Source organism: Schistocerca gregaria, unplaced genomic scaffold (assembly GCF_023897955.1).
Source record: "Schistocerca gregaria isolate iqSchGreg1 unplaced genomic scaffold, iqSchGreg1.2 ptg000131l, whole genome shotgun sequence".
NCBI lineage: Eukaryota > Metazoa > Arthropoda > Insecta > Orthoptera > Acrididae > Schistocerca > Schistocerca gregaria.
Genome location: NW_026061717.1, coordinates 1,275,637 through 1,288,474, shown reverse-complemented (window position 1 = coordinate 1,288,474; position 12,838 = coordinate 1,275,637). Strand labels below are relative to the sequence as shown.

At 49.4% G+C, this 12,838-nt stretch overlaps 4 non-coding genes across 4 annotated transcripts; all 4 read left to right on the top strand.

Moving 5' to 3' along the window:
• The first annotated feature begins 151 nt into the window (after positions 1-151).
• Positions 152-223, top strand: Trnat-agu (transfer RNA threonine (anticodon AGU)). Its single transcript has one exon. It is a non-coding gene; the product is annotated as a tRNA-Thr (tRNA).
• A 1,465-nt stretch (positions 224-1,688) lies between these two features.
• On the top strand, positions 1,689-1,760 carry Trnat-agu (transfer RNA threonine (anticodon AGU)). Its single transcript has one exon. It is a non-coding gene; the product is annotated as a tRNA-Thr (tRNA).
• A 1,459-nt stretch (positions 1,761-3,219) lies between these two features.
• Trnat-agu (transfer RNA threonine (anticodon AGU)) lies at positions 3,220-3,291 on the top strand. Its single transcript has one exon. It is a non-coding gene; the product is annotated as a tRNA-Thr (tRNA).
• Positions 3,292-4,719: 1,428 nt separating this feature from the next.
• Trnat-agu (transfer RNA threonine (anticodon AGU)) lies at positions 4,720-4,791 on the top strand. Its single transcript has one exon. It is a non-coding gene; the product is annotated as a tRNA-Thr (tRNA).
• Positions 4,792-12,838: the final 8,047 nt, after the last annotated feature.

The window sequence follows — 12,838 nt, the reverse complement described above, 5'->3', positions numbered from 1 at the left end:
GAGCACTTCGTTTACGTGTCAGATGTGTAGCCAAGCAGTAATGGGTCGCCACAGCTGCTAATATTCGACGGTAATATGAAGTGTTGTCAGCTGAAGTCTGATGATCCAGACGACCTTAAGGATGAAGTACGCAGAAGTACCGCTAGGGCGCGCCTCTTTAGCTCAGTGGCAGAGCACTGGTCTAGTAAACCAGGGGGCGTGAGTTCGATCCTCACAGGAGGCAGACGAATTTTGGATATCAGTTGCGCGTCGTGGCCTTATAGCAAACTGTATCTGGGATGACGAACAATTAGCGAGAGGCGTTTTATGAAGAATTACTCTCAGATATGAATAAGGCGAATGGCGCAGATAAAGCATTTGCCAAAGCGGTACAGCATAAGGTGGGACGGGGCAGTTTGAAATATATTTTATAGATGTATTTCTCACATATCGCAGAGCCTGTCATCGTCATCGTCATCGTCATCGTCGTCGTCGTCGTCGTCGTCGTCGCCGCCGACGCCGCCACTTCTGCAGAAGTAGCAAATGGCCATCGTAGCAAATGCGGCGAGGCACGCCCTGCCTTACATTTCCGAATGCACAAAGTGTGTGGTTTAGTTTCCCAGTCTATATTTGGTAGGTCTCGTAGCAGGGTGAATGTATCAAATGGGTGGGAAAGAGCAAGGGGCAGCGTCTGTGTAGAACGAAAACACAACTCCTCAGTGGTGTGAACGTTTTGAGATGAGTCGTATATAAGTTCCACTTGTTTGTCAGTGACCGTGTGGCCTAATGAATAAGGTGTCGGACTTCGTATCCGAAGACTGCGTGTTTGAATCCCCTCACGGTCGTGTTTTTCCAGATCTGAAAAATAAACATACCGTTTTAGTGTAGCACTTGAGCAGTACGAAACCGTGTGAATGTTGCTGTTGACCATTTTCTGTTTGGAGATGCTCTTGAGCTTGAAACACGCACAACAAGACCGGTGATAACTAGCGAATTGGTTTGCATATTGCCGTCGCCGCGTGTTTTTGACTGGCACTTGCACATCTAAAATAACGTCGGAAAGTAACTCGTTCGGCTTATGAGTCACATCAAGTATGTGTGTTAATTTTGACGAAACTAGCTCTGCAGGTTGTCATGCAATTCTGTTACCTCTCAGAAATGATTATGAAATAAAAGTGAACTACGTGACGAGTGTGACGTTAGGAAAACATTAGGCAACATGGAGAGGTTCTGTATGGGACCAATCAACCCAAACGAGTACTGTGTGACTTGCTAACCGGCATATATTCACCGAGGCAGCGCGGCTAGCTCAGTCGGTAGAGCATAAGGCTCTTAATCCAAGGCTCGTGGGTTCGAGCCCCACGCGGGGAGGAACGGAATTTTGTTCCTCTGCTGATGTAACTTACCGTTTTTCTGATTAACGTGATGTAATGGAAATAGAAACTTTAAACTTTGCCTACGTCTCCGTCAGTCGCAAGGAAACTGTATTTGAAGGTGAAGGTGATTTTGTAGATATGTGTGAAAGACATGGTCTGAAATGCAAGTGGTGTTATTTGGAGAGCACTTCGTTTACGTGTCAGATGTGTAGCCAAGCAGTAATGGGTCGCCATAGCTGCTAATATTCGACGGTAATATGAAGTGTTGTCAGCTGAAGTCTGATGATCCAGACGACCTTAAGGATGAAGTACGCAAAAGTACCGCTAGGGCGCGCCTCTTTAGCTCAGTGGCAGAGCACTGGTCTAGTAAACCAGGGGGCGTGAGTTCGATCCTCACAGGAGGCAGACGAATTTTGGATATCAGTTGCGCGTCGTGGCCTTATAGCAAACAGTATCTGGGATGACGAACAATTAGCGAGAGGCGTTTTATGAAGAATTACTCTCAGATATGATTAAGGCGAATGGCGCAGATAAAGCATTTGCCAAAGCGGTACAGCATAAGGTGGGACGGGGCAGTCTGAAATATATTTTATAGATGTATTTCTCACATATCTGAGAGCCTTTCGTCGTCGTCGTCGTCGTGGTCGTCGTCGTCGTCGTCGTCGCCGCCGACGCCGCCACTTCTGCAGAAGTAGCAAATGGCCATCGTAGCAAATGCGGCGAGGGACGCCCTGCCTTACATTTCCGAATGCACAAAGTGTGTGGTTTAGTTTCCCAGTCTATATTTGGTAGGTCTCGTAGCAGGTTGAATGTATCAAATGGGTGGGAAAGAGCAAGGGGCAGCGTCTGTGTAGAACGAAAACACAACTCCTCAGTGGTGTGAGCGTTTTGAGATGAGTCGTATATAAGTTCCTCTTGTTTGTCAGTGACCATTTGGCCTAATGGATAAGGTGTCGGACTTCGTATCCGAAGACTGCGTGTTTGAATCCCCTCACGGTCGTGTTTTTCCAGATCTGAAAAATAAACATACCGTTTTAGTGTAGCACTTGAGCAGTACGAAACCGTGTGAATGTTGCTGTTGACCATTTTCTGTTTGGAGATGCTCTTGAGCTTGAAACACGCACAACAAGACCGGTGATAACTAGCGAATTGGTTTGCATATTGCCGTCGCCGCGTGTTTTTGACTGGCACTTGCACATCTAAAATAACGTCGGAAAGTAACTCGTTCGGCTTATGAGTCACATCAAGTATGTGTGTTAATTTTGACGAAACTAGCTCTGCAGGTTGTCATGCAATTCTGTTACCTCTCAGAAATGATTATGAAATAAAAGTGAACTACGTGACGAGTGTGACGTTAGGAAAACATTAGGCAACATGGAGAGGTTCTGTATGGGACCAATCAACCCAAACGAGTACTGTGTGACGTGCTAACCGGCATATATTCACCGAGGCAGCGCGGCTAGCTCAGTCGGTAGAGCTTAAGGCTCTTAATCCCAGTGTCGTGGGTTCGAGCCCCACGCCGGGAGGAACGGAATTTTGTTCCTCTGCGGATGTAACTTACCGTTTTTCTGATTAACGTGATGTAATGGAAATAGCAACTTTAAACTTTGCCTACGTCTCCGACAGTCGCAAGGAAACTGTATTTGAAGGTGAAGGTGATTTTGTAGACATGTGTAAAAGACATGTTCTGAAATGCAATTTTTGTTATTTGGAGAGCACTTCGTTTACGTGTCAGATGTGTAGCCAAGCAGTAATGGGTCGCCATAGCTGCAAATATTAGACGGGAATATGAAGTGTTGTCAGCTGAAGTCTGATGATCCAGACGACCGTAAGGATGAAGTACGCAAAAGTACCGCTAGGCCGCGCCTCTTTAGCTCAGTGGCAGAGCATTGGTCTAGTAAACCAGGGGTCGTGAGTTCGATCCTCACAGGAGGCAAACGAATTTTGGATATCAGTTGCGCGTCGTGGCCTTATAGCAAACAGTATCTGGGATAACGAACAATTAGCGAGAGGCGTTTTATTAAGAATTACTCTCAGATGTGATTAAGGCGAATGGCGCAGATGAAGCATTTGCCAAAGCGGTACAGCATAAGGTGGGACGGGGCAGTCTGAAATATATTTTATAGATGTATTTCTCACATACCTCAGAGCCTTCCGTGGTCGTCGTCGTCGTCGTCGTCGTCGCCGCCGCCGCCACTTCTGCAGAAGTAGCAAATGTCCATCGTAGCAAATGCGGCGAGGGATGCCCTGCCTTACATTTCCGAATGCACAAAGTGTGTGGTCTAGTTTCCCAGTCTATATTTGGTAGGTCTCGTAGCAGGTTGAATGTATCAAATGGGTGGGAAAGAGCGAGGGGCAGCGTCTGTTTAGAACGAAAACACAACTTCACAGTGGTGTGAGCGTTTTGAGATGAGTCGTATATAAGTTCCACTTGTTTGTCAGTGACCGTGTGGCCTAATGGATAAGGCGTCGGACTTCGTATCCGAAAATTGCGTGTTTGATTCCTCTCACGGTCGTGTTTTTCCAGATCTGAAAAATAAACATACCGTTTTAGTGTAGCACTTGAGCAGTACGAAACCGTGTGAATGTTTCTGTTGACCATTTTCTGCTTGGAGATGTTCTTGAGCTTGAAACACGCACAACAAGACCGGTGTTAACTAGCGAATTGGTTTGCATATTGCCGTAGCCGCGTGTTTTTGACTGGCACTTGCACATCTAAAATAACGTCGGAAAGAAACTCGTTCGGCTTATGAGTCACATCAAGTATGTGTGTTAATTTTGACGAAACTAGCTCTGCAGGTTGTCATGCAATTCTGTTACCTCTCAGAAATGATTATGAAATAAAAGTGAACTACGTGACGAGTGTGACGTTAGGAAAACATTAGGCAACATGGAGAGGTTCTGTATGGGACCAATCAACCCAAACGAGTACTGTGTGACGTGCTAACCGGCTTATATTCACCGAGGCAGCGAGGCTAGCTCAGTCGGTAGAGCATAAGGCTCTTAATCGCAGGGTCGTCGGTTCGAGCCCCACGCGGGGAGGAGCGGAATTCTGTTCCTCTGCAGATGTAACTTACCGTTTTTCTGATTAACGTGATGTAATGGAAATAGCAACTTTAAACTTTGCCTACGTCTCCGTCAGTCGCAAGGAAACTGTATTTGAAGGTGAAGGTGATTTTGTAGACATGTGTGAAAGACATGTTCTGAAATGCAAGTGGTGTTATTTGGAGAGCACTTCGTTTACGTGTCAGATGTGTAGCCAAGCAGTAATGGGTCACCATAGCTGCAAATATTAGACGTTAATAAGAAGTGTTGTCAGCTGAAGTCTGATGATCCAGACGACCGTAAGGATGAAGTACGCCGCGTCTCTTTAGCTCAGTGGCAGAGCACAGGTCTAGTAAACCAGGGGTCGTGAGTTCGACCCTCACAGGAGGCAGACCAAATTTGAATATCAATTGGGCGTCGTGGCTTTATAGCAAACAGTATCTGGGATGCCGAACAATAAGCGAGAGGCGTTTTATTAAGAAATACTCTCAGATGTGATTAAGGCGAATGGCGCAGATAAAGCATTTGCCAAAGCGGTACAGCATAAGGTGGGACGGGGCAGACTGAAATATATTTTATAGATGTATTTCTCACATATCTCAGAGCCTTTCGTCGTCGTCGTCGTCGTCGTCGTCGTCGTCGCCGCCGCTGCCACTTCTGCAGAAGTAGCAAATGGCCATCGTAGCAAATGCGGCGAGGGACGCCCTGCCTTACATTTCCGAATGCACAAAGTGTGTGGTTTAGTTTCCCAGTCTATATTTGGTAGGTCTCGTAGCAGGTTGAATGTATCAAATGGGTGGGAAAGAGCAAGGGGCAGCGTCTGTGTAGAACGAAAGCACAACTCCTAAGTGGTGTGAGCGTTTTGAGATGAGTCGTATATAAGTTCCACTTCTTTGTCAGTGACCGTGTGGCCTAATGTATAAGGCGTCGGACTTCGTATCCGAAGATTGCGTGTTTGATTCCTTTCACGGTCGTGTTTTTCCAGATCTGAAAAAGAAACATACCGTTTTAGTGTAGCACTTGAGCAGTACGAAACCGTGTGAATGTTGCTGTTCACCATTTTCTGCTTGGAGATGCTCTTGAGCTTGAAACACGCACAACAAGACCGGTGTTAACTAGCGAATTGGTTTGTATATTGCCGTCGCCGCGTGTTTTTGTCTGGCACTTGCACATCTAAAATAACGTCGGAAAGTAACTCGTTCGGCTTATGAGTCACATCAAGTATGTGTGTTAATTTTGACGAAAGTAGCTCTGCAGGTTGCCATGCAATTCTGTTACCTCTCAGAAATGATTATGATATAAAAGTGAACTACGTGACGAGTGTGACGTTAGGAAAACATTAGGCAACATGGAGAGGTTCTGTATGGGACCAATCAACCCAAACGAGTACTGTGTGACGTGCTAACCGGCATATATTCACCGAGGCAGCGCGGCTAGCTGCAGTCCGGCTTTCGCCGCCGTGCAGTGCGGACGTGTTTTTGTTTCCGCCTGCGGAGCGCGCGTGCTCGCTGTTGTTTACATTTCAGTGGCCGTCACTTACGTGTCGCTTAGGTGCACTAGAGCCATGGCCAATCGTTTTCGCAAATCAACTTTACGATTCAACTTCTGCAACGAATACGCACGACCAAAGGCCTTGGAAGTGGAACGCTTCCTACGCGACGTTGGTAAGATCCCAGCTTCCGACATCTTGGGCATCCATTTGTCCATATTAAGCAGTACTGTGTACGTGAAAGTTGTCAACGACGCGGTGTGTGAAAGAATACTTTGTGACACTAACCATGGATTACGCTTTTGCCACGCCGACGGCAATGTCGGAGCGGTCACTGTCGACCATGCCGGCTTAGGAATGCGCACCATACGAGTTTTCGAACTCCCGTTCGAGCTACCGGCGGAGGACGTTATCGCGGCTTTCCGCCCCTATGGTACTGTACATGGCCACACTGCCGAACGCTGGGCGCAATTCCAAACGTACCCCGTTCTTAACGGTGTACGGCAGATCACCATCGACCTGCATCGCCACGTGCCATCTTACCTGCAAATTAGCTGGTGCCGCTCGGTTGTCATATACGACGGCCAACCCAAGACCTGTTCCGGGTGCGGAAAAGAAGGCCACCTCAGATCTGAGTGTCTTCAGCGACGGATCACCCAATTGCCAGGCGCTACCGTGGCACCTACGGCTCCGACGACGATTTCACCGATCACCTACGCATCGGCGCTCTCTTCTCCTCCCACCGGCCGCCGCTCATCGGTCCACGTACCGGTGACCCTTCCAGCTGCTATGGATACCGCCGGGGCCGACACGTCGCGCTCAAAGCCAGACGCTACTACGGCGCCATTACCAACAGCGACGACTTCCGACACCCACCAGCCTGAACATATGGACACCCCTTCATTTGACGTTCCCGCGACGGCCTTCCTCTCAGAGCGACGCGACTCCCTTCCGTCTTCCGACACAGAGGGACGAACCCGCAAACAACGTTCACCTAAGAGGCGCAAGAGGAGGCGTCGTACGGTCTCGGAACGAGACGGATCACCTCCCCCTGATGCTCCAGAGGCCGTCCGACACGACGAGGCCTCAGAGAACCTACACGACGATACGAATGACGACAACATGACGCCGACTGTGGATGTTTCGATGCCAACTCTACTGGCTCGCTCAGGTGCTCCTGAACCAATGGACTCCACCGATGCTACTGCCGCCGAGACGTCCTCCGCCTCTACGACCGAAGTGGAACGTACGACCATCACAACGACAGCGCCCTCAATGGTGTGGAGTGAGGACGTCGATGAGGACCCGGACCACACGCTGGGACAGAGTTACCCCAGACGGAAGCATCGCTACGCCGCTGATAACGCCGTCAGGTGGCGCACGGCACGACTCGCCGTTGCCTCGCCCCTCTTCATCCTCCGCCGGTGGAGTTCCCCTTCACGGCGGGGGACGGCTCCAAACCTACCGAATAGCGACGATCAACACTAACACCATCAGCTCACCCGTGAAACTTCAACTGCTGCGAGAGATGATATGGGCGTCAGACGTCGATATAGCACTACTACAGGAAGTACACTTGGCCACACTTCCAGACGTCGCGGGATATAACACTTATCCTTCTCCTGGTGACCACCTGGGACGCGGCGTAGCCATATACGCCAGAGAAGGCATTCCAGTGGCCGATATCACATACCTTCCATCTGCCAGAGACATGGCCGTCACCGTCATGGGGACGCGTATCGTCAACATTTACGCTCCATCGGGCTCCACCCGCAGACGCGACAGGGCACTCTTCTATTCAGAAGAAATCGCTCCTCTGTTTCTTGGACGCTGCGACCATTACTTGTTTGGGGGTGATTTTAATTGTGTCTTGCACCCTAAAGATCAAGTGCCCCACTACAACACCTGTCAAGAACTGCGTCTTGTCTTCCGAGATCTGTTGCTCCGCGACACTTGGGAAGTTCAGCACGGCGACGTCCCTGGACATACTTACCAGACGAGTCACTCCGCGAGCCGCCTGGACAGAATTTACGTCTCTCGGGAACTCACACCTGCAGTCCAAGGTGCAGAACTTTGGCCCCTGGCCTTTTCGGACCACTGTGCCTACATCTGCAACATTCTCTTCCCCAAGCAAGTGGTCTGGCGTAGTCGTGCACCGTGGAAGCTAAACACCTCCCATCTTCATGATCCCGAATGTCTTCAACGTGTCACCGAGACATGGGCCACCTGTGAACGTCGCTTACCTAAATACTGCACGACCTTGACCTGGTGGCTGGAATATGCCAAACCTGCCATTCGACGTACTTTGATTCAGTATGGAAAGGAAGTTGCTATGTGTCGCCGGCACACTACCGACTATTTCTACGCCGTTCTCCGCGACCTGGACGCCCAACCGCCCACACCCGACACCCAGAGGGAACGCAGCAGGATTAAGGCCCAAATTGTAACTTTGACACGCCGTCGACTGCAGGGGGCTATGGTGCGAACCCGATATCAAGATTCGGCGGAACAGGAACATCCGACCATGCATCATATCGCCTCCGATAGGAAACATCGGCGACAACAACTCATCACCGAGATCACAACCTGTCGCGGCCAGCACGTCACTTGCCAGGCCGAAATCGTCAGTGCCTTTGTTGACCACTACCGCACAATGTACCAGGAGGAGACTACCAACAACCACGCTGAGGAGTCTGTGTTACCACACGTAACTCGCACCCTCACCAGCGACGAAGCGGATGAGCTGATGGAGCCCACTACGCGTGACGAAATCCACGATGCAATCAAAAAAGGTGCTCTGAATAAGTCACCTGGCGTCGACGGATTGCCGATAGAATTTTATCGCGCTTTCTTCACACTAATGGCGTCACGGTGGACAACGATGTTTCATGAACTGCTGACGATGAGGAACGGCGTACCGCCGTCCTTCGTCACGGGAATTATTATACCCATCCACAAACCGGCACCAGGTGTGACGACAGCACATTACCGTCCCCTGACTCTGCTTAACGCAGACTGTAAAATTTTTACACGCCTCCTGGCAACGCGATGCTGCAAGGTCCTGCCTACCATTCTATCCCCGGAACAGACAACTCCGGGCGGCTCAGTTAATATACAAACGGCCACAGGAGAATGTCGTGATTTAATTGCACTGGCAGCGACGTGCAGACTCCGCGCCGCCGTGGTTGCCATTGATTTTGACAGCGCATTCGACAAAGTGCGGCATCCTTTTCTGTTCTCCGTGATGAGCCGCATGGGTTTTCCACCAGCCTTTATCGACGTAATCCGGCGCCTGTACGGCACCGCCGAATCGCTGATTCAGGTTAATGGCCGTGTGGCGGGACCAGTGACGATCCGACGTTCCGTACGGCAAGGCTGCCCACTTTCGACCCTACTCTATGCCATAGGCCTGGAGCCGCTCATCGGGAGTCTGACGAGCCACCTTTCTGGTCTCACTTTGCGACAGCACAGTTTTCGATGTCGTGCGTATGCGGACGACCTCCTCCTCTTGATCCGCTCACGGAGTGAAACACACACGGTACTTGATTTGATATCAACGCACGGCACTGCAGCGGGCAGTAACATGAATGTGACTAAATCCGCGGCGATGCCCTTTGGACGCGGCCTCTCACACGACGACTTAGCACCTCTCCCGTGTGTACAGAAACTACGATACCTCGGTATCATTTTCACCTCCACCGTGCGCCGCTCCGCTGCCATCAATTTTCGGCGTGCTCTTCAAACCATCCGCACGACGGTGCGACAAAATCTTCTCCGACGACTCGATTCTTTACAACGTGTCCAATACCTCAATCAACATGTGGCGTCCAGAATGGTCCACATTGCACAGGTCCTCCCGCTGCCATCAACTATTGGACGTAGCCTCCAGGCTGCCTTCGGATACTTCCTTACGGCTGGTACGCTCTTTAAGGTCCGCTACGACACGCTCACCCTTCCCCCGCGAGCGGGTGGCCTCGGTCTTGTCAATGTGCGACTCCGCGCGGCGTCCTTGTACATGTCCACCATGCACAAGCAGTGGTACGGGGGCACTTCCCTTACGCGCAGCTTGCTGGAAATTCTTGTGCCCGCGACCATAACACCACCAGTACCAGTCGGACACATCAAGCACCATCTGACGCACATTTCTGATTTCATCGTCGACTTCAGTTATGCTCACACACACTTACCGACCACGCGTTCTCCTCGACCTAAAGATTTTTACACCCCACTCCTTCGTTCCATATCCAGCAACAATATCGAACTGCGACATCCGTCCACGCGGTGGCCCAAGGTTTGGCGTCACATCCACCAGCCTTTTCTTCCCTCCAAAGTCCGGACAACATGGTACCAGGTCGTAAATGAAAAATTCGCCACAAATCATCGTCTTCACGCCATAGGACTAAAGGACTCTCCACTCTGCTCCATGTGCCACCTCATGGATGACGATGTCCATCAACTGACTTGTGCTGCCACCAGTGACGTCTGGAAACTTGCCCAACAGTTCGTTGCCTGTTACCTCCGTGTTCCGCCGGACTCGATTGACCCATGGACTTTTATCCATCCTGAGAATACTTATTTCCCCGCCACCAAAAATCATGCGATTGTATGGGTCAAGGGATGGACCATCACCTACATGTATAATGATGGCGACAAATCACGCCTTGATTTCTGGCAGTACTTACAAACTGCCCACAGCGAAGTCGAACAGCGACCGCGCTACCGCGCCTTCTTCGCTAATTACCTACACGCGATCTTTACGTCACCCCCGCTCAGTTGGATGGTACCACACGCCGACAGCACCCCCGCCCCCCCTGCTGACATCTGAGACCCCTCGCGCTGCTTTCTACATTGTAACCCATAGTGGAGTAGGCGCATGGACACACGCCTCCTTTCTTTTATGCACTACACCAGATAAACACTGGCTTTTCCCTCACTCCACTGTAAATTGCTTTACACCTCTTAGCTTCCATCAGTATTACTAGTTTTTTTTTTCCTACACCTTGTTCATACTAAAAAAACTTGCTCACCTTATACGAATATCATGTCTTGTGTTATTTTCGCCGGAAGGATGGCATTTTTCTTGGATTTAAGTTTGTACCAATAAAGATCTTTTGTTCATTTACCCTGTTCCTGGTGAATAAAAAAAAAAAAAAAGCTCAGTCGGTAGAGCATAAGGCTCTTAATCCCAGGGTCGTGGGTTCGAGCCCCACGCGGGGAGGAACGGAACTTTGTTCCCCTGCAGATGTAACTTACCGTTTTTCTGATTAACGTGATGTAATGGAAATAGCAACTTTAAACTTTGCCTACGTCTCCGTCAGTCGCAAGGAAACTGTATTTGAAGGTGAAGGTGATTTTGTAGACATGTGTGAAAGAAATGTTCTGAAATGCAGGTGGTGTTTTTTGGAGAGCACTTCGTTTACGTGTCAGATGTGTAGCCAAGCAGTAATGGGTCGCCATAGCTGCAAATATTAGACGGTAATATGAAGTGTTGTCAGCTGAAGTCTGATGATCCAGACGACCGTAAGGATGAAGTACGCAAAAGTACCGCTAGGCCGCGCCTCTTTAGCTTAGTGCCAGAGCACTGGTCTAGTAAACCAGGGGTCGTGAGTTCGATCGTCACAGGAAGCAGACCAATTTTGGATATCAGTTGCGCGTCGTGGCCTTATAGCAAACAGTATGTGAGATGACGAACAATTAGCGAGAGGCGTTTTATTAGGAATTACTCTCAGATGTGATTAAGGCGAATGGCGCAGATAAAGCATTTGCTAAAGCGGTACAGCATAAGGTGGGACGGGGCAGTCTGAAATATATTTTATAGATGTAATTCTCACATTTCTCAGAGCCTTCCGCGGTCGTCGTCGTCGTCGTCGTCGTCGTCGTCGTCGCCGCCGCCACTTCTGCAGAAGTAGCAAATGGCCATCGTAGCAAATGCGGCGAGGGACGCCCTGCCTTACATTTCCGAATGCACAAAGTGTGTGGTCTAGTTACCCAGTCTATATTTGGTAGGTCTCGTAGCAGGTTGAATGTATCAAGTGGGTGGGAAAGAGCAAGGGGCAGCGTCTATGTAGAACGAAAACACAACTCCTCAGTGGTGTGAGCGTTTTGAGATGAGGCGTATATAAGTTCCACTTGTTTGTCAGTGACCGTGTGGCCTAATGGATAAGGCGTCGGACTTCGTATCCGAAGACTGCGTGTTTGATTACTCTCACGGTCGTGTTTTTCCAGATCTGAAAAAGAAACATACCGTTTTAGTGTAGCACTTGAGCAGTACGAAACCGTGTGAATGTTGCTGTTGACCATTTTCTGCTTGGACATGCTCTTGAGCTTGAAACACGCACAACAAGACCGGTGTTAACTAGCGAATTGGTTTGCATATTGCCGTCGCCGCGTGTTTTTGACTGGCAATTGCACATCTAAAATAACGTCGGAAAGTAACTCGTTCGGCTTATGAGTCACATCAAGTAAGTGTGTTAATTTTGACGAAACTAGCTCTGCAGGTTGTCATGCAATTCTATTACCTCTCAGAAATGATTATGAAATAAAAGTGAACTACGTGACGAGTGTGACGTTAGGAAAACATTAGGCAACATGGAGAGGTTCTGTATGGGACCAATCAACCGAAACGAGTTCTGTGTGACGTCTAACCGGCATGTATTCACCGAGGAAGCGCGGCTAGCTCAGTCGGTAGAGCATAAGGCCCTTAATCCCAGGGTCGTGGGTTCGAGCGGAATTTTGTTCCTCTGCAGATGTAAATTACCGATTTTCTGATTAACGTGATGTAATGGAAAGAGCAACTTTAAACTTTGCCTACGTCTCCGTCAGTCGCAAGGAAACTGTAGTTGAAGGTGAAGGTGATTTTGTAGACATGTGTGAAAGACATGTTCTGAAATGCAATTGGTGTTTTTTGGAGAGCACTTCGTTTACGTGTCAGATGTGTAGCCAAGCAGTA